Source organism: Canis lupus, chromosome 28 (genome assembly GCF_003254725.2).
Source record: "Canis lupus dingo isolate Sandy chromosome 28, ASM325472v2, whole genome shotgun sequence".
Taxonomy (NCBI): domain Eukaryota; kingdom Metazoa; phylum Chordata; class Mammalia; order Carnivora; family Canidae; genus Canis; species Canis lupus.
In genome coordinates, this window is record NC_064270.1 from 21,916,375 (window position 1) to 21,938,290 (window position 21,916).

General features: G+C 49.6%; 2 long non-coding RNA genes across 6 annotated transcripts; one reads left to right on the forward strand and one right to left on the reverse strand.

The window, feature by feature from the left end:
* Positions 1-1,548: 1,548 nt before the first annotated feature.
* Positions 1,549-19,640, reverse strand: LOC112672322 (uncharacterized). Of its 5 annotated transcripts, XR_007406701.1 has the most exons (5): positions 6,978-7,304; positions 5,267-5,381; positions 4,996-5,101; positions 2,967-3,237; positions 1,549-2,254 (listed from the first exon to the last, which is right to left on the reverse strand). It is a non-coding gene; the product is annotated as an uncharacterized LOC112672322 (long non-coding RNA). The 5 variants fall into 5 exon arrangements; XR_007406702.1 differs by lacking the exon at positions 6,978-7,304 and adding an exon at positions 19,305-19,640 and having other exon boundaries at positions 1,549-3,237; XR_004810194.2 differs by lacking the exon at positions 6,978-7,304 and adding an exon at positions 8,873-9,511 and having other exon boundaries at positions 1,549-3,237.
* Positions 7,435-19,128, forward strand: LOC118352675 (uncharacterized). The gene is made up of 3 exons (XR_004810195.1): positions 7,435-7,948; positions 15,778-15,843; positions 17,491-19,128. It is a non-coding gene; the product is annotated as an uncharacterized LOC118352675 (long non-coding RNA).
* Positions 19,641-21,916: the final 2,276 nt, after the last annotated feature.

A 21,916-nucleotide genomic window follows, 5' to 3' on the forward strand; every position in this document is an offset into this window, starting at 1 on the left:
CCTTCACCTCTTTCACTCACCCCCACCTCCTGCCCTCGGCAACCCCCAAGGCGATGAGGGAAGGAAACAAGGCTGTGGCCATTAGGACAGTGCCTGGCTCACAGTAAAGCCCCAGCAATGGCAGATGCCATTGTTAGAATGACTCAGGCTTTGGGTTACTGATAAGGGGCAACTGAGTTACTCCTTTTCCTTGCTTACTTGGCTCCAATTCATTGAGCATCAACAGCTGAAGGGCAAGTAACTGAAAGGGTGGAAAATAGACGTTTAATCAACACTTACTCTGTACTGGGGGCTAGTGGGAAGGCAAGGAGGTCTCAGAGAAGACCCTACTCTTAGGGAGTCCGCTACAGAGTGGAAAAGTCGTGATGGAGCCTCAGGGAACCAGGGGATGAGAGGGTCTACTGAACCTGCCAGCTGCAGTCTTGGCCACTTGAGGCACTTGAACCTACAGCTTGAGAGTGAATTTATCCTGCATAGTTCTGAGGGCATCAGGGAATGAGTGTTCTCAGCTCTAGATCCTGTGCAACTCCCATTTGATAGCAAGTGAGCCCTCCTTCAGGGTTAAATCAGGAGCTGCCAGAGTATAACAGGAAGGGAATCAGCCTTGGAGGCTGTGGAGACACAGGAGTGACTGCCCTTCCACTGCCCACTGGCTAGGACCCCTGGCAAGTCATGTGACCTCTGCCCCTCAGCCTCTTCATCTGTATTGAACACACATGGTAGCATTTTCAAAGGGGATAATGGCCATTCAAGCTTTAAAAAAGAAATAAGAAAGTATATAATGCAAGAAGAAGGACACCTGGGTGGCTTGGTCATTTAAGCGTCTGACTCTTGATCTCAGCACAGGTCTTGATCTCTGGGTTGTGAGTTCAAGCCCTCTGTTGGGATCCATGCTGGGCCTGGAGGCTACTTAATAGTAATAATAATAATAATAATAATAATAATAATGACAATAATGCGAGATGAATAAGGGCTCTGGGAGTGCCCTAAGGGATCAGAGTCAGGGAGGGCCGGGGCTGGGTTGAGGGTTGAAGGCCCAGTGTACTGGCAAGATATCTGGGGATCTCAGGCCTGGGGGATCCAGGCAAGAGGTTGCCTTCTGGTGGGTGTTGTAAAGGGACATGCTGTAGGGCCACTGAGAATGAGATTGGAGAGACAGATGGTGTCCAACCCCCTTTTTCCTGATGGGCCCTAAGGGCAGTGGTCAAACATGGTGAGTAGGTGTTGGCAAATGTTAGTGCCCGTGACTCTGAGAACTGTGTCAGATTCCAGGATGCAGCAGAAAAGAGATTCAAGTCCTGGTCTTGAAAAGATCATAGAACTTAGACACCTTGCATGGTTAGGCCAGGTTCACCTGAAGGCCTTGGACCATCTCATGAGCTCTGTGATGAGGGGGAGGGGCAAATGACTCGAGTTTTCTGGACCTTTCCCTCATCTGTGGGGAGAGCTCACGGGGTTGACTGGAGGCATAACAGCAGGTGAGATCATGATAGAAAATATTTTGCACTCCCTGAAACCAATATACGGCAGCTATTTTACTGACGTTCATTCATGTATGCTTGTAACTTTAATAAGTAAAGAAATACTTGTATGTCTGTACAAAGAGGAATTCACACTTAATTGTCTATAATAGCCAAATCGTAAAGCCAACCAGAGTGCTCACCAACAGCTCCACGTTTAGCTGTGATGTGCGTGTATATGACATATGGCGCAACACTTTGAAAGAATGGGGTAGCTCACAGGAACTGACATGGAAAGATCTGCAAGAACTAGTATTAAGTGTAAAGGGCAAGTTGCAAAATAGGACAAAATGGTTCCATTTCTGTCAACCTACAAAAGAAGATCTAGAAGAATTCACATCAAGTGATTTCATTGTGGTTACCCCCCAGGAGAAGGGGATGTGGTTAAGGAAGGTTGCCTAAAGGGGGTTTTACTTTATATCCTCTAAATTCAAGAACACCTGAGGATTTGAAATGAATGATGGCTCTTTTTTTTCCCCCTTGGCTTTTGTACCTCTTCAAGTCTCAGTTTATTTTTCTGCAAAATGAAGGGTTTGCACTGGGAGATAGTTGATGCTCCTTCCATTAAAATGTTGTCATTGTGGGATCCCTGGGTGGCGCAGTGGTTTGGTGCCTGCCTTTGGCCCAGGGCGTGATCCTGGAGACCCGGGATCGAATCCCACGTCAGGCTCCCGGTGCGTGGAGCCTGCTTCTTCCTCTGCCTGTGTCTCTGCCTCTCTCTCTCTCTCTGATGACTATCATAAATAAATTAAAAAATTTCAAAAAAATGTTGTCATTGTGGTAAAATACACATAACAAAATTTACTGTATTAGCCATGTTTGAGTTGATAGATCAGTGGTGTTAAGTACATTCGTGCTGTTGCGCAACCATCATCACCATACATCTCCAGAAATTTCTCATCATCCCCAGTGGAAACTTTGTGCCCATTAAACACTAACTTCCCCTCCCTTTCCCCTCCCCCAGCCCATGGCAACCACTACTCAGCATTCTGTCTCTATGAATTTGTCTGTTCCAGGTATCTCATAAATGGAATCATAGTTGTCCCTTTTGATCTATCTTACTTCACTTAGCATAAATGTCTTTGTCTATGTTGTAGCATGTGTCAGAACTTCATTTCTCCTTAAGGCAGATTAATATCCTTATTGTAGATATAAAGCACCTTTGTTTATTTATTCATCTGCCAGTGGACATTTGAGTTGTTTCCACTTTGGCTGTTGTGAATAATGCTGCCACGCACATTGGCGTACAGATCTCTATTCCAGTCCTTTAATGCAGCTCTTTTGTGTATATACCCAGAAGTGAAACTGCTGGGTCATATGATAGCTCTATCACTGATTTCCATAGAGACTACACCATTTTACATTCCCACCAACAATGCTAAGGGTTTCAATTTCTCCACATCCTTGTCAACACTTCTCATTTTCTGCTTTTTTGAAAATAGTTACCAAATGGGTGTGAAGTGGTATTCCACTGTGGTTTTGATTTGCATTTCCCTGATGATTATTGATGTCGAGCGTCTTTTCATGTGCCTGGTGGCCATTTATGTGTCTTCCTTGGAGAAATGTCTGTTCACATCTATCATTATTTTTGAATTGAGTTGTTTGCTTTGTTGTTGTTGAATTTTAGGAGCTCTTTATATATTCCGGATGTGAATCCCTTAATTTGTAAATATTTTCTCCAATCCTGTGAGTTGCCTTTTTTCTCGGTGACAGTGTCCTATGATATACAAAGTTTTAAGTTTGGCTGAAGTCCAACGTATCTGAAGGAATGAATTTTTAAATATTTACAATAAAAAAGAAGAAAAGAAAAGGGGGCACTGGGATGGTTCAGTTGGTTAAACATCTGGCTTCTGCTCAGGTCATGATCCCAGCATCCTGGGATCCAGCCCCAGGTCAGGCTCTCTGCTCAGTAGGAAGGTCACTTCTCCTTCTCCCTCTGTTTTTCCACCCTCCTCCCTGCGTCCTTGTTTGTGCTTGTGTTCTCTCTCTCTCTCTTAAATACATTTTTAAAATCTTAAAAAAAAAAAAAAAAAAAAGAAAGGAAAAAGAAAGAACAAGAGGATAAGGCAGAGATAATAGAACAGCATTTGTGTTTTGTTAGCCTTTGTTCCATGGCCTACCTCACCTGCATGTCAGCCGCCCTAGCTCAGGAGAACAGCCATGGCAGGCCAGGCTGGGTGGGCTCTGGGAAGCCCCAGCTTGGGCCCAGGGGCCTGCTCATCAGGAGTGGGTGTGTGTGGAGGAGCCCATTACCCTGGGGTTTCCCTGAGACCTATACATGAGGACAAGTGGGTGGGCTTGTGGGTGGGCTCAAAGGCAGGAAGTCCTCAGTCAGGAAACCTGTGGTGTACCCACCTGCCTCTCTCAACCTAGTTCGGTGAAGGTGAAATTCCAGGCCCCAGAGCCATGGCTCCTAAAAGCATCTGTCCCTCTGCCCTCTGCTCCCTGCAGTCCTTCCTCACCTACCACTCCTCGCCTTTCTTTGGTTTCAGAAGGGGTTTTGTTGTTGTTTTTTACTTTTTCTGATTCTAAAAATACTCTGCCTCTAGCAAACTGACCAGAGTCGAAAAGCTAAGAACTAACCACAAGGCTAAGACCTTGTGGTGATGACAGTTCCCAATCACAGAGTGTGAAGCTCGTGCCAGGAACTGTGCTCAGACGCCCCCCACGCTTCCGTCCAGCCACCAGACATTCCCGGAGACACGAGCCCCATTTGAGGACCAAAGGAATGGAGCCGTCAGTGAGGGGCTGGTGGGAGCAGATCAGCTCAGGTTTTCTGCTTCGAAAGCACATTTCTGTTTTAGCCTGTATTCTGCTACTGTTAATATTTGAATTTAAATTTTCTAGCCTTACAAATAATTGTTTTGCAGGGCACCTGGTGGGTCAGTGACTTAAGCATCTGACTTCGGCACAGGTCATGATCTCAGGGTCCTGGGATCAACCCCCCTGTCGGCCTCTCTGCTCAGCTTGTGCTTGTGTCGTCTCCTGCTTGTGCCCTCTCTCTCAAATAAATAAATAAAATCTTTTTAAAAAGTAATAATTGTTTTACATTTCAAAATTCCCCTTAGACACGTAGAGTCGTTTGGGTATTTTAGGAACAATAAGATATGCTATTTATAAGATCATTTACTCATAAAACAATCACATCAAAGGTTATTTAAAATTGTTTTTAAAAAAAATCAGGTGCACTGTTGCTCCTGCCCCAACCCTGCTGCACTGCACTGGGCATTGTGGGCAGTTTTCCTTCTTCCAGCAGGTCTCAAGAGGGAGCAGCTCAGCCAGGTCTGAGGCCTTGTATGTTCTCTAGATGCCAATTACTGGGTGAAGTCCTCACCTCACCACATTCTGGAAAGGGACAGAAGTATGGGTTTCCCAGACGCTGCTGGGAAGGTGCCATTTGTCTCTGGTGGGTCTATTCCAACCTCCAACTCTAGACAAGGCCCCAGAGACACCCCAAGCACAATGGAGTCCCTACCTGGTCACCTGGGCCTGAAATGGGGCTGAAGATACCACATCTCCAAGACTATAAGACGAGATGGCAGCAGGTTTTTTTTCTCTTTCATCAATAATATAATATGAAGCTACAGAGAAACAGAAGTAGAATATTTATCTGCAATCTCATGATGTAGAAAGAACAATTAACCTATGTTTTGTGATACATATACATGTGCAGGGTAGGTGGGATGGGTAACGCATGTGTTTTTAACCAAAAAAATGAAATCACACTACCTTTACTGTGTTCTTACCTTTTCTCTCTTAGAAATATGTAGATGTCATAAGTGTCTTCCTGGCTGTGTGACCTTGCAAAACTTCATCAAACTCTCTGTGTCTTGATTTTCTTCTGTGTGAAATGGGGATGCTCTGGGGAATAAAGAAATTGTTACCTGTAAAACTCAGAACTGAGCCTGGTTCATAGTGTGCCCTCAAGAAGTGTTAGTTGTAATTATTTCTATTATTATTTGTCATTCTTAATGGCTGCATAGAATTCCATTTATAGACCAGTAGATTTGGTTCTCAAATGGGTTATTTGCAATGTTGGAGACATTTTTTTTTAATTTATTTATTTATTTTTTTTATTTACTTATGATAGCCACAGAGAGAGAGAGAGAGGCAGAGACACAGGCAGAGGGAGAAGCAGGCTCCATGCACCGGGAGCCCGACGTGGGATTCGATCCCGGGTCTCCAGGATCGCGCCCTGGGCCAAAGGCAGGCGCCAAACCGCTGCGCCACCCAGGGATCCCCTGTTGGAGACATTTTTGATTGTCACATGGGGTGGAAGGTGCTATTGGCATCTAGTGGGTAGAGGCCCGGGCTGCTGCTAAACATCCTACCACTTCCAACAAGAAGTCAATAGTGCTGACATTGAGAAACCCTAGTCTAGATGATTCCTGATTTGCTTGACCCACTCACTCCCTATCGTTGGACATGTACTTTGGACTAATCTTGCTTGTTCCACACCACACTGCAACAGATATGCCAGCGAAGGCCTTAGGCAAGAGGGAGAAGAGATCCTGCTATGGGGGGCGTAATATGGAGCTTTGGGAAGGGCAGAGTGGCTGTGCTCATATCCAGCCTGGGACAGTGGCTGGGAAGAAAAGTCTGAGATGCATGGCCCTGGAGAACTTGTACACCTCCTGTGGCCCCGCTAAAAATAAGGTAAAGCACAGACCTGGGTCACGTCAGTGGCAACAGAGGGACAGACTCACAAAGAGCTGTCTGGCTGAGATAAGGGAGGGAAGTACACAGCCCATGTGTGTTATGCTCCTGGGTTAGCTGTGTGTGTGTGGAGTGGGGAGGATGAGTTTGGGATGTCTTTGTTATCTTGTCTCCAGACTACAAACTAAAACTTATAAACTTTGGACACCAAAAAACACTTTTTTAAAAAAGATTTTATTTATTTGTTCATGAGAGACACAGAGAGAGACAGAGATATAGACAGAGGGAGGAGCAGGCTCCATGCAGGAGCCTGATGTGGGACTCGATCCCAGGACTCCAGGATCACAGCCTGAGCCAAAGGCAAATGCTTAACCACTGAGCCACCCAGGTGCCCCCAAAAAACACATTTTTAAAAGCACTGCCTTGCTGTTAGCTGAACCTGTAGTTCTCATAAAGGGGCTCCCCTAGGTCCCAGAGGTTTTGATGGGCTGGGGCAGAGAAACCCCTGAATGCAGGGCTTCCCGAGCTCTACCTTTAAGGCCTTCCTCTGGTCTGGTTGCTCCCTGCCTCCCTCCTGAAGAGCCCCAGCCTCACCCGGTTTCTACAACCCACATGGGTGAGATGCTCCTCCCCACGCCTGCAGCCCTCAGAGACCCTCTGGTCATTATACCCTCAGCTCCTCTCCACCAGGCACTGGGACAAAATGAGCAACGCAGACAAGGCCCCTGTCCTCACAGGGATGGACCATAAGCACAGAAACAAGTCAGTAAGCGGGTGGTTCTGAAAGGTAGAATGACTCACCAGGCATCTTCTCGGAGGAGAGGACAACGGAGCCGCAACAGGGTGATGAAAAGTGTCACCATGTGAAGATTTGGAGGAAGAAACTTCTAGCAGAGGGAACAGCAAGTCCCAGGCCCCGTGCTCATTTGAGGAAAAGATAAACACATTTTATAGCAGGAAGTCTCGACCACGGATGCCTGGATGGCTCAGTGGTTGAGCATCTGCCTTCAGCTGGGGTGGTGACCCCAGGATTCTGGGATCGTGTCCACATCGGGCTCCAGGCAGGGAGCCTGCTTCTCCCTCTGCCTCTGTCTCTGCCTCTCTCTGTGTCTCTCATGAATACATAAATCAAATCTAAAAAAAAAAAAAAGAAAGAAAGAAAGAAAGAAAGAAAGAAAGAAAGAAAGAAAGAAAGAAAGAAAGAAAGTCTCAACCATCTTACCCAAAGCTGCCATTTGGTGGGGGGAAGCAGGCAGGGGCCAGAAGGAGGAACCAGTAGCTAGACCCTCTCCTTCTCCCCATGGCAAGTCTGCAAACCCCCTCCAACAGGGGCCACGGGAGCATAGAACAGTCCCAGAGGATCCCGTGTGCAGATGCTCAGAGCCCAGAGCTCAGGGTGGCATCGCTGCCCCCCGGCCCTGCCCCAAGCCCGGCCTCCTCGACCACAGGGCACCGTAACCATCAGCAGCTTGCAGGCAGCTCCCCTTGCCGTGGGTCACTGGACCGAAGCGCAGAGACGCTGAGTGAGGCCCGCGTAGCTGCCCAGCCTCCCTGGGAGGCTCACAGGGGCCCAGCTCGTCGCCCCAGGATGAGAAAAGCCGGCATGAGCTAGAAGAATAGGACTTGCAGTTCTCACTGCCCAGCGTCCCGGTTTCTGCGTTAAGAAACCCAACGAACTAAAATCTTCTTTGAGGCCTTCATCTGGTCCTTGGGAAAACAGAATTCTAATGAACCAGTTTAAAGGTGACCATGCTTCAGGCTTTCACCCAACGGTAAGCAGTTTAAAGGAGAAAAGCCCTTGCAGAGAGGGATGGAAAGCCCGCACAAAACACCACTGGCGCTTAAACAGAGAAAAGGTGTTCAATGATCTCCTATTAAGAGAAATGGAAACTAAAACTGCTCTAAATGCCAGGTTTCCCCTGTCAGTTTGGGAGAGACCAAAATGTGCTAATATGGGGGAGGGTGGGGTGGGGGGTGAGGATTGGAAGGACAGTGATGCAGGGCTGGTCGGCGATACGTTGCAAGATTACCTTGTCGTCCCACCTGGCTGTTCTCCTAGGAATTTATCCCGCAGACAGGCCCACGGGTGTGTTTGTAATAGCAGATGGCAACCTAAAGTCAAGGTCCGCTAGGATGGGAGTGGCGGCCTTCCTTACAGGATGGCCGCACAGCAGAGGACCAGGCTGGGAAAATGCATGCGGAGGCTGGCCGGCTCTTCCTCCAAAGACTGGGCTTGGACATCGCAGCCCTCTGAGGGCCCCCATCCCCTAGAGAGCACGCCAGCTGGCTAGAATGCCCGGTTTGCCTACAGAGCGAGGGACACGGGAGCCAGAGCCGCAGCGACAGGCCACGGGGACCTCAGCCTGATTTCACTCTGCAGGCGGCTGCTGCTCCAGGGCACTCACTCAAGGGCCAAGCTCAGGCCCTGACCCCTCAGGCTGTTGGTCCTTCCTTGCTGCTCTACCCTGCCTTGTGTCCTCAGGTTAACCCAAGACATTGCTCCTTCTCTTGGAGAATATCCTCTCTGTACTCAGCTTTCCCAAAATCCTGGCCATGCCATCTCAGGGAGTCTACTCTGGGGCTGGGCTAATTTCCCAGGAACACTTGCCCTGTGACTCAGCTTCCCTGGGATGAGTCCCCCAGGCCCCTGAGATGCTCCTCCTCTGTCCCCTCCTCACTGCATTTCACAAACCCACCTTTTCTTGAGAAGCAGGGTGGTCTAGTGGTTAAGTCCAAAGGCTCTGGTCGCCAACTGTCGGGGCTCCAGGTTTGGTCCCAGGATTCCCTAGTACCTGTGAGCTTGGTAGAGTCACATACCCTCTCTGTTCTCAGTAACAGAGCTGCTAATAATTTGCCTTTAAGATCTCCTTAATAGCACTTGGCACAAAATGCGTACCCAATAAACATTACTATTATTTTATGGGCCACTGGGAAGCTGGGTGGAGTCAATCCATAGCATCTTGGGAGGAAACTTATTTCCTCACAGCCTCCCTGAACAGAACCAGGAGGAGAAAGTCATCTGGCAAAGCTCTGCCCAGCCACCAGCCACTGTGCCATGTTGGCCTTTGTGCTTTAGGAGCTATGGCTGGAATCCAGGTAAGGCCCAAAGAGCACTCCCTCCGCGCTGTGAGCCAGCCCTCCCAGATGGGCAGGACTGAGGAGGCCAGGCTGTGCTGGGGCCTCTGGCAGAGGTTAGAGGAACTAGGAGAGGGTGAGGCTGAAGCCTGGTAAGGGCCACGCAGCTATGTCACCCAGTGGGGCCTTATGATTCTAGCCTCACAACTGAAGCCCCCTCCCCTGTTCTCTCCCACTGCAGCTTCTTAGTACAGCATATGGGGCCCCCAACCCCTCACCCCAGCCTCCAGGCTTCTGCTTCCCCACCCCAGGCCCAGAGCCCCTCTCAACCTGCCCTGCCCATTCACCAGCCTCTCTTTGCTCCTCCCCCTTCCCTCCCCAGCCTCCCCCTGCCTCCTCTTGCTTCACTTCCTCCCAGCTTCACACAAAGGCACAGGCAATTCTTGGCCATATGGCTCTACTATTCTAATAGTCCCCAGATTTATGACCACAACGCCGCCGAGAAATTGTCAGGTGCTCCAAGACATGGTCCTTGGCTTAAAGACACATCTGCGATGAAAGCTACCCTCTGGAAGCCAAGGACGGAAGTGTCACCTGCGATTTTCCTTGTAAAAACCGTGGTAGCAGTGACCCAGGGGGCTTTGTGCTGCCAAGCGTCCTGCAGCTTCCTTAGCTCTGAGAAGGCCTGTGCGCTGGGAGGAGAGGCACATTCAGCTCCCCCAGGCTGAGTATTAAACAAGTATTAACTGAGAATTAATTGAGGACAACGAATGAGCCCTGGGATAGGAACTCGCGCCTTGGGGCCCTTGCGAGCGCAGACTCGGTGCATGACCTGACCCAGGGTGGATGCACGTCGCCCACCCACTCGATCGGCCTGCACTTGACACCCTTGTCTCATATCACTATGGGGCCTTGCCAGCCCACCCCCCGGACATGGACACTCACGTGGACTCACATGTCGGGCAGATAAGCCGCCCATTCACACACACTCACCACTGCCTGGCGACCCCCGCATGTGACAGAGCCGCTTCACATTTATGCACAAAACGGCTCCCTTGGGCCGCAGAGAATTCTCCACTCACGCCTCCTACCCTCTCACTTCCACCCACCCACCTGCACCTGCACACACCCCTCGCAGGTGCAGAGACGACTCCCAGCCCCCACTTTCCCCCATGCACCCACCACTTTCAGACCCTGCCCTGAGCCACATTTCAGTCCGACTCCCACGGCTTCCCGTCACTGTCCCTCACGTGGCCACTCGCGGACGCCAGGCAGCGGCCCACGCGGCCACGCTCGCACCCCCCTCTTAGCACTCCGAGTACAAGTCCCGTGGGGGTGAGGATGCTGGAGCTTCTAGGAAACTAGCCCCCCCTCTCCTGGAGGCGGGGGATTCTGATCCCACCCTTGCCCCTGCGCTCCTAGCCACCACCACCGCCAGCCCCAGGCTGAGCTCGGGAAACCTCAGGGGAATAGGTGACTGTCTCACGCTGGGCCGCCGGTGTCCTGGAAACCCTTCCTGTCCCGAGCACACCCGCAGGGTGCTCGCGGTCTGGGGGAACCCATTTGGGGTCTGGCTCAGTAAAGGAACACCTGACCATCAGCCTCTGCCTAGAAGCTACTCATTTCCCCTGTGTTTGCCCCCCATTTACAAACCCATAAAATGTAGGGAGGCTTTTCCTCAACAGGTAGCCTTGGGACCCAGCTGCTGTCCTCCATCCCTAGCCACTATTTCCTCTTTCCTGAGGCCTCCAGCCTGGAGGCAGGGACACACTCAGGCAATCCCATGTACACGCTGATTCCCCTGCTGATTCCCCTGCCCCGGGTTGATGGGGCCCAGAGCTTCCAGCAAGAAGCCTGGGGTTAGGGCAGGCCTGGCTCCACAAATAGGCTTTGAAGGGAGCATTCAAGCTGGACCCCCTGCCTGAAATGTCACCTACTGCCTATTATCCCACCGTGAAAGCTCCAGTCCTTTGGGTTTTGAAGATGTCACCTGCTTGGTCGGACATCCCCTCACCTTCCTCCTGCAGAGGTCATCACATCCTTGGCCCGTCTCCATCCTATTCCTCAGTCTGGGTGAGGGTGAGATGGCTGGACAGGAGAGGCAGGAAGGAGCCAAAAAATAAATCCTCCCTCCACTCTGTTTTGCTGGAAGTGCTGAGCATCTCCATGGCAGCTCTGTGGCTTACAGGACAGAGCCAGGCTTTCAATGAGATCCACCCAGCTCTAGATCTAGTCTTGCAGTTTGATAGCGGTGGGAACTTGGGTGGGTGTCTTTATCTCTTTGAACCATTCTTCATCTTTAAAATGGGGATGCTGAGGGGTACAGAATAAATTTGAGAAGTTCCTCTGTGCATGTCAGTGTTCAATCAATAGCTGGCCTACAGAGAAAGTAGCATCTGTGGTTCTAGGCATCTTTGAGCCCCAGGGTAGGAAGTACCAGACTTGTCCCAGAGCCTCAGGGATGCTGCATGTGGCTCCAGAGCCCAGGCTGGCAGTGCCAGCCCAGGCCTGAGAGCAGCCTCGTTGGAATTGGCCAACTAAAGCCAGGTGGAGGCAAAGCGCCTTGAACCCTGGCTCCTCTGTTGGAGACCAAATTCTGTGTGTGTGTATATGGGGGAGAGGGGCATGGAACCCAAAGGGGTCCTGTCTGCAGCACAGAGAGGCTTCCCTGTACCTCACCGCCAGGACCTTAGCCTGCAGGGATCCCCTCGCCACCAGTAGGCTACAGATTTGCTTATTTTGCAGATTTAAAAAACTTTTCTATCATCCTCTCACCCAATGATCACTGCAGCCCTTTGGACCTAGGAATTTTGAATCTCTATTTTTTATAGATGAGGATCAGAAAAGTGGAGGGGCTCCACAGGATCATACAGCTCTCAGTGATCGCATAACTGAGATTCCTACCTGGATCTTCCTGCTGTGATGCTAACCCTCTGCCCATCATGCCAGGATGTCACCAGGTTTGCCAGAGGCAGAGGGCTTAGCACGAGTGTGATTTGTCCCTCGGGAATGGCAACCATGGGCAGCTACTTTATTCAGTGATAAGACACCCCTTCTCCCCAGATGCCCCTCCCTATCCCCTTTACCATCAGTTCCTTTGGCCACACATGGGGTGGGGGGCTGTACACTGCCTACTTAGCTAACTCCATTTGTCCTTCAGAGTCAGCTCAGGGGCCGTCTTCTCTGGGGAGCCCTCCCTGACCCCTCTCCCCCAACGAGCCTCACTCTGTCAGGCCATTATCCACTCACCATCGTAATGGCCCTTTCTTGTGTTCCCCTGGAGTAGTAAGTGGGTGAGCTCCACAAGGACACTTACCGTACCCTGAGTTCAGCAGCACCAAGGCAAAGAGGGCTCTTTTTAAGTGTCAGCAACCCATCACACACTGGCTTAGGTAAGAGGGAATTGGTTGGCTCATATGAACTGGAAAGCCAAGAGGGATTGATCTGGCTTTGGACAAAGCTAGAAACCCAAAAGATGTGATCAAGAATCTTCCTGCCACACACAAACACGCACACCTGCTCCTCTCTGTGGGGCCTCTGTTCTTAGATTCTCCACAGTGGTGACCAACATGGTGACACCCAGCTCCGGGCTTCCGTCCTACAGCTGAATAAAGGCTGCATTAAGAGAGCTCCTCTTTCTCAAGAGTGCCGGCAAAGCTCCAGGATTTGTTCTGACTGGCCAGGACTAGCTTTCATGCTGCCTCAAGTATCTGGAGCTCAGATAACCCCACTGAAGCACATAGAACTGGGGAATGGAGGGGCTGGGGCATGATTCTCCCAAAGAAAATAAGATCACTTTTACCAAAAGAAAGCAGAATAGGCCCAGGACACACAAAAATGGTGTCCAGGAAAGCAGGGCTTCTTAAACTACAATGAACACACAATCTCTTGGGGATCTTGTTAAAATGCAGGTTCTGCTTTAGAAGGTCTGGAGTGGGGCCTAACAGTCTGCATTTCTGGCAAGTTCCCCAGCTGCTGCTGCTGCTCCACTGGAGTAGTAGAGGCCTCTTTGAGTGGCGAGGGCCCTAATGCACCTGCCACCTGCCATGAATAGACTATGTGCAACAGGCGAGGGGCACCAAGATGCTGATAGGAGTCGGTGCCCGCCTTGGGTCCTTCCTCCACCCAGGACCCAGCTGTGCCTCTCTGATTGTCCCTCATGGTAACCCACCGAGGCGGGCAGGGCAAGCCTTCCTTCCTCTTCCTATTTTGCAGATGAGAAAGCAGAGGCTCCAGTAAATTTTGCAACTCTCCTAAGTCACACTGGTGGCAAGGAGTTGGGCTGGATCCCAACTACCTGTCATTCTGAAGGACTCACCAGAACCCGTCCCACACTTAGAAATGAAAAGAGAAGCAGCCCACCATGCTATGGTCACATTTCCCCAGGATTGGAATTTGTGTCAGCTGAGAAGGTGCTGAGGTTTTTATAGCCAACGTGGACCCAGGTGACCTCCTGGCTCTGCTGTTTGTAAATCAAAGTTGCAAAGGCAAAGGTCATCTAGGCCACCCCTCCCCTGCTCCATTGGTTATTTTTAGCCTTCTCTCCTTTATCAGTTTTCTCCTTCCTGCTCTCCAAGAGTTGTTATCATTATGTAATAGATACAGTCTCACCCACGGTGGGGCCAGTCACACCTGGGCTCCGAGGAACAAAATGTGGGTGTCCCTGGCACTTGATGCTACCTGACAGGGTGGGCTGGGCATTTGCAAATGATTTGAAAGAGGAATCCTAGGCTGATCTATGGGCCGGCACCAGAGAATATGATCATTAGGGAGATCGAATATGGTATGAGCTACTGAAGAAGGAGGGAGTTCCTCATCTGTTACGGGTTGAAGTGCATGCCCCCCAAATTCATACATCAATGTCCTAAGCCCCAGTACTTCGGGTGACCTCAGTTAGGAAAAGGATCTTTGCAGATGTAACTAATTAATTAAGACGAGGCCATTCCAAACTAGGGTGGGCCCCTAGTCCAATATGACTGGTGTCCTTAAACACAGCGGGCATTTGGATGCACACACACACACACACACACACACATACACACACTCACACACAGGAAGAGGACACATGACAACGAGTGAGGAGATGAGGGGATGTAGCAGAAGCCAAAGAACTCAAGCGATCACCATCCAACCTCCAGAAGCCAGGGAAGAAGCCTGGAACAGAGTCCCTCACAGCGTCAAAAGGAACCAACACTGCTGACACCTTGACGTCAAACTTCTAGCCCCCAGAACTGTGACAGTACATTTCCATTGGTTAAGCCACCGGATTTGTGGCACTTGATTAGGGCTGCCCTGGGACAAGAATACACCATCTCTCGAGGTGCTCAAGCTGAGGCTGGGGGCCACTTGGCAGGGTATCATCCCTTGGAAATATTATGCAAACCACCTACATAATTTAAAATATTCTAGTAGCCACATTTAAAAAAACAGATGAAATGAATTTTAATCATATATTTTATTTCATACAATATATCCAAAGTATTTCAATAGGCAGTATGCTCCTAAAAGGAGCTATTAATGAGATGTTTAATATTTTTTTTTTGTTTTTTACAAAGTCTTTGAAACCTAGTGTGTTATTTTCTACTTAAAGCACCGCTCAGATGAGATTAGCCACATTTCAAGTGCTCAATAGCCATCCATAGCTAGCAGCTACCATATTGGATAACATCATCCAGTTCCTCTCTCCTCTGTCCGTGTGGCTTTTTCTTTTTTTTTTAAGAGTCAGAGGAAAGGCACAGGGAGAGGGAGAGAGAGAGAGAATCTCAAGCAGGTCATGGAACCCAGAGCCCAACATAGAGCTCCATCTCACAACCTTGAGATCATGACCTGAGCCCAAATCAAGAAGCAGACGCTTCACCGACTAAGCCACCCAGGCACCCCATGTATCTGTGGCTTTAAGCATTTTACTGATCCCGTTAGAGCCTGTTTCCTCACCTATAAAAAAGGGAACCTCTACAGGATTGGCATGAGGATTAAGTAAGAAGGTGTCTGTGTTTAATTGGTTCCTTGCATCGGGTAAATTCCTAGCCAAGCACTGTTACAAACCCGTTGGCATCAGACCTAATATTTAAAGACCTTCCCACTCCAGAGGATCACACAATGACTGCATTTCTCCCCAGGTTCATCTTGAATCCCCTCCATACTCACACCCACCTCCAAGTTTCCCACTCAGACCAACCTGAGTCCACCTCCTCCTGGAAGAGACCCAGCTCCCATTTTAAGAGACCCAGTGAGAATCTCACAATTTAACATACAGCTGTTCTGTTAATTTTGTTACTACAGTTGAGTGGAAGCTTTAAGTCCCCCGAGGGCTGGGATATGCCTTCTCTGGTTTCTCCTCTGGTCTCTGAGTTCTGGGCCCATTCAATCACTCAATCAGGGAACAAACTTTCTTCTTCTTCTTCTTCTTCTTCTTCTTCTTCTTCTTCTTCTTCTTCTTCTTCTTCTTCTTTCTTCTTCTTCTTCTTCTTCTTCTTCTTCTTCTTCTTCTTCTTCTTCTTCTTCTTCTTCTTCTTCTTCTTTTTAGGCAACAAACTTCTCTAATGCATGAGCACCAGTCCCAAGTCAGCCACTGGACCCTGCCAGACCTACAGTAGGTGACAATTAATGGTATGCAGGCTGATTACCTAGGCACACCTCTCAGAAGCCCACAAGGGGGTGGTCTCTGGGGATCAAGACCCACAACAGGTTATAGAGTAGCTGTAGTTCTGGGCCAGCCCAGGGAGTGGAGATCCTAGAACTTCCCAGGAAAAAAAAGGCCAAAGGTACCAGCAGCAATGCTGTCCAACATGCCTCGTGGTTTGCATGGGCTGGGATGGGCCTCACGTGGGTCGCCCAGCATGTCAGGCCCAGGATGAGACTTGGGTCTGGCAGGACACCAAGGGCTGCCCTTTGAGCCAACTGCCCTCCCCATCTCTCTCTTGCCCAATGGCATTTTGTGGCTTATTTACAAGTCGCACCCTGATAGAGGCCTGACTGGGCAGGGTAAATGAGTCACCAGCACCTCTAGGAGAAGCCTCACTGGGGGAGAGTCACAATCACGCCAGCCCAGCCCAGGCCCGGCCCCTCCTAATCCACTGCTCCCACCCCCAACATACACAAATAGTTCTGTTGGCTCGTGATCACGCCAGGGCTGAGCCTGGCACGGGACAGGGAGAGGCTGGCTGAAACGACCCATCCTGTGGCCATACAAGGCCTCCCCACTAATGTTTGTGTGAACAGCTCTCAACTCCCTGTCAGGGCTCTGATTCAGCCATCTTCCTTACAAATTACAGGGGGCCTTCCCCCTACCCCCAAGCCATCCCATCCCTATCTTCCCTGCCAGCTCCTCTCTTATTCATGGAGATGAAAGATGGTTGTAAAATCAGACTATGCCACCTACTAGCTGTGTGGCCTTGGTCAAGTTGATAAACCTCTCTGAACTCCAGATTCCTCAACTATAAATGAAGATAGCAATAATGTCTACCTCACCAGGCTGTTGGGAAATTTAAGTGGGACAATCTGCATCATGTGCACGGCATAGTGAGTGGCACCTTAGCAAGTGGATAGCTTAAATGTTCTTATCTGATCATGGCAGGGGTTATCATCATTTGTTTTGTGTAACATGGCAAAAAGCTTATCCTGCTACGGGAATGCACATTCCAATCCATGCCAAAGCTAGGAAACACGATATCCATTTTACCTGCCTTTCTAGGATTTTGCAGCCTATGACTTTTTGTTGAGGAATCTGCACTGATATAAGCAACTCATTCATTCTGCAAATATGTACTGAGCACCCGCTAGGAAGTGACGTGTTCTTGGCGGTCCCAAGAGTAGAACTGGGGAATGTGCACAAGAAGCTGTGCCTGGCAGCTGCCCAGACCCACGTCATGAAAGTTCCTTTCATGCTTTGTTGAGGTGATGGCAGGTTCTTTGCCTGTGTCCCTGGATAGAGATCCTGGCAAGGCCTGGAGCTGATGTCTAACGAGATGAGGCAGAAGGGGCTCATGCTCAGAGATTTGGACAGCTCTGGTGTTGAGGTCCCTGTGTCACCTAACTCTCATGATCTTGGGAAAGTCAGTTAGTCTTACAAGGCCTCAGTTTCCTCCTCTTCTAAATGGGCAGAACAATCCCTAGCTTGCGACCACACAGGACAGCTGTTAGCTCACATGCGTGGAGGCCTCCCACTAACTGTATTCTTCCTTCATGCATCGACTTACCAACTTTTTTTTTTTTTTTTTAATTATCTACTCTCTTTTAGCTACTGTGGAGAAGCTGGAGGAGAGGAGAACGGACTCAGGGAAGAACTGAGCCCCAGGGTTCCACGGTGAGGAGCCTCAGTCCATCGTCCACTTCCACACATTGATGTTGGGACACACAGACAAGTTCTCGGGAAGAGCTGACCTTTCAGTCCAGCCCCGGTGACTAGCAGCCCCTCTGGGCCCAGACCTGGTCTAGGTGAGAAGCAGCAGCTCTTGCTCCTGGGCAGATGGCCAGGGTGCACCGCACCCCCTGCCTGGACCCCAGCCAGCCCTCCCCACTGGACTCGTGACCCTCTGTTTCCTGCTGCTTGGCAGGAAATGAGTTCTGAGAGAGGACTGTGTGGGCTCCAGACAGCACACCCCCGCTTCAGGCAGAAAGTAGGAGGAAGAAGGGGAGGTCCCAACCATATCTGCCCCCATCCCTCAGAAAAGCGATGCTTTTATTCAAATCCTCCCAGCAGATTTTTGCTTAGTAGTCTGGAAAGAACTGGAGCATGTGGCCACTCCTGGCCGCAAGAAAGCCTGGGAAAAAGGGAGCAGGATGATCATGACCGGCTTAGACCAAGGATCAGCAACATTTTCTACAATGGGCTAGAGAGGAAACGTTTTAGACTGTGGGGGCCACAGTCCCTGCTGCAACTACTCAACTCTCCCTGGCTGTGTGAAATCGGCCACAGACACAGAGCAAGTGGGTATGGCTGTGCTCCAACAAAACTTTATTGACATTTACACTCGAGAATCATATAATGTTCATGTGTCACAAAATATTCTTTGATTTTTTCCAACCATTTAAGAAAATATCAAAAACCATTTTAGCTCATGGGCCACACAAAACCAGGAGGCAGCCATGTTTGGCTCTCGGGTGGTAGTTTGCCAGTCCTTGGCTTAGACCAGTCATGATCCATTGCCTGGGGCTGAGCACACTGTCACTCCAAGGAAGGGTGTGTGTTTGGTATGTAGTGTGGTATATGTGTGTTTACCAACACCCACTTGGGGTGTATTACATGAGCAACTAATAGTGTTCCCCACAAGCCATATTGTCACTGCACAAGAAGATTTGGATCCAAACCATCCAAACTTGAGAGCCTGCCCTCTTAGCCTCTATGCTAACATCCTCTGCTCAGAGACCTTAGCTCACTATGAAGGTAAGGCTGGGGGAGGAGACATGTAATCAGGCATCAGGATTTGGATGTCACCAAGATGGCTCACGCAGGGACACAAGCCTATACACTCCTGAGACTTTTCAGTGGCCTCTTCTCTTGGGAGGACCCGGATGGGAGATCAGAGGAGCAAGGGTACAGGGAGGAAGGGGGACCTCCCACCTCCCTCCCTCCCCATGGGAATGCACATCCCCCGCCCCACCACCAACTGTAGGGATCGGGTGGGGGCTTCCCTCCGGCCCTGGAGCAGGATTTCCGTTTCCCTTGACATTGATAGACCGGAAATTGGGTCTTATTCTCATGGTAGGAAAAGAAGGCCTCCCACTCTCCCTAGCTTCCTTTTTGTCTTGCTTTTCCCTTCTGCCCGTTCCAGTACTGAAGAGATTCAGGGAGATATCTAACAGCTGAGGAAACCTGAAAAAATATGTAAGCTAAGACATGTCATCCTTTCAGCCATTAAAAATTTTCGTTAGCTCCTACCAATTGATTTATTTTTAAAAAATTCATTTAGTTCCCATTGAGCATGAGCTAGGCTGTCTTCCAGGGAATTTTACGTCCCAGGACTCGTGTAATCCTCCCAACAACCCTGTGAGGTAAGGGTCATTAAACTCATTTCACGAAGGTGGAAACTGAGACCCAGAGAGTTTACTTACATAATGGCAGAGCCAGCATTTAACCCAGATCCAACCAACTCCAGAGCCCCTCTCTCTGCTGTCACACACTGCCTCTGCCCCATGAGAGTCTCCGGAAAGAGGAGGCAATGGAGGATGGGGAGTCAGAGCTCAGGTCCTGGAGTCCAAGAGACTTGAGCTCAAATTCTGGATGAGAGGTATATCAGTTGCTTTCCTGGGCAAGTCATTTACTCTTAACCTCAGCTTCCCCTCCTGGGGGAGGAGGGGAGATCTATTCTCTTTTCCTTCAGTGCCATGATTTCTCCTTGGGAAACCACTATTCCCCATTCCTATGGTTGTCCTGGCAGTTATCTCACTTGCCAGCTGCAGGAGTGAGCACGTGCCCCCGCCCCTGCCAATTAGATGATCTTATTCTCCCAGCCTTTGTGATGACTTCAGGGATAAGTGCCTGTGACTAAATCCAGCCAATGAGAATCAAGCTGAGGATTTTTGCTAGACCCTTTAAGAAAGACTCTCTTTTTGCTTATTGGGGTGCAAGCCTAGAGCTGCTGCAGGTGGCCATGTCACTGCACACGAAGAGCCTGCCTAAGAAAAAAAAAAAAAAAAACAAAGAAAAAAAAGAGGCAGAAATGAGAGACCCTAAGAGGAGAAGATTCTCAATGACTTCACCTGAGCTCCTGGCTCCCATTATGCCTAAGATATGCCCTCTGTTGTCTTAAATATAGAAACCTACTCATGTTTGTCTCTGTCTAGGTAGTCTGAGATGTTTCTCTGACACTTGCAATCAATAGAATGAAAGCCTTAGGAGGGCAAGGATATTTATCTGTCAGTGCTGGGCACACAGAATGTCCTCAATAGACCCGAAGAGCATCAGATACAGCATGCCTCCTCATGGGACATTGTGGGAATAAAGCGGGGATGGATGGATAGGCAAGGCTTGGCCCCCGTGCCTGACATAGTGAGCCTCAACAACCATGGTCTAAGCCACAGTGCTGCCCTCCTACAGCTGCCAGTCCGGTGGACTCTCCTCCCCACTGTCCGAAGGCAGGTGCAGGGACAGCTAAGTCAGGAGCAGTGATGGAAGACTATGAGTGGAAACCACAGTTCTCAAAGCTACAGAGAACACAGAAAACACTGCAGACCTGGTCCCTGACCTCCAGGACTCTGTCTGGCATCACCTAGTCTCTGTGGCTCCCTGCCACATGCCTCCCCACTACCCTGAGCTGGAAACACTAGGCTGCTTTTGTGAAACACCAGGCCACCCCATAGGCTTCCGAAGCCAGTAGTGGACACTAGCATCCATGCCCCATGGCCCCAACCACAGCCTGCTGCGTGTATCATTTTTCTAGTATGCCCTGATCTCTCTGTGCCCCCCTGAAATCCTTGTTGCTGACCTGCCCCACTTCCACCTTACTTCTGGTAAGCACTCCATACTCCAGCCAAGGAGTATCTCTAACATCCTGGAAACCCTTCAAAGGCTGTGAATCACCTACCAGGTAGAGTTGCTAGGAGCCCTCCCAGATCTGCCCCTTACCCACTTCTCCAACACCATCACCTCCAGGGCCAGCTGAGATGCCCAGATACCTAGGACTCACTATCAGGCTTGTGCAAGTGCCTCCCCTGCCTCTCTCTGGTCCCAGCCTGGACATACCCCAGAGTCACTCCAGTGGAGTCCTCAGAAGGCCCCAGATAATTACAGATTGCACTGCTTCAGTTCATGGTGGTCTTTGGCCTGAAATGTCCCTTGCACCACCCCTTGGGCCTAGCTTATTTTCCTTTAAGATTTCCTTTAAATATGACCTCTTCCAAAAGGCCGCTGGGTGGCTTAGTTGGTTATGCATTGCCTTTGGCTCAGGTCATGGTCTAGGGGGCCTGGGATCAAGCCTTGTATCAGGCTCCTTGCTCAGCAAAAAGTTTGCTTCTCTCCCTCTGCCTTTTCCCCACCCCACTCATGTTCTCTCTCTCTCTCAAATAAATAAGTAAATAAAATCATTTTAAAAAAAATCATTCCCTCCAAAAAGCCTTCCCTGAACCTTCCTTGTCCTTTATGGTCACCCTCAGCTCAACAAACCCACTACACCACATTTTCTACCATTCAACTCTAGCCTCTTGAGAGTAGGACCCAAGTCTTAATTTGTATTTGTTGCCGCAACACATAAGTAATTGATGTAAAACACTGACACAGTGTCTAGGTCTCCCTTAAGATGCCCTGGACTACAAGAAACAGAAAACCTTACTCAAGATGACTACAGCCATGTAGAATGTATTATCTCACACAAAAAGGTCTTGGATAGAGTGTTCCAGGATTGGTTAATTCAGGAGCATCATTGAAGGCCCAGATTGTTCAGGCTCTATCATCTCCAGAATGTCAGCAACATTCTCAAGGGGAATCTCCTCCAATTGCTGCCACCCTGTCCCAAACCTCAAATCCCCACACTAAGATACAACAATACCTAGCAGAAAAAAGAGACATCTCTGTGTGTCTCATTTTGAGAACCAAAAAACAAAAACCTTTCCCAAAACCCACCCCCTGACTTTTTCCCACAGTTCATTGGCCAAGATGGCATCACAGGCCCACACACACACCAGTCTCTGTAAGGGAAATGGGATGCCCCAACTGACCAGGTAGTCAG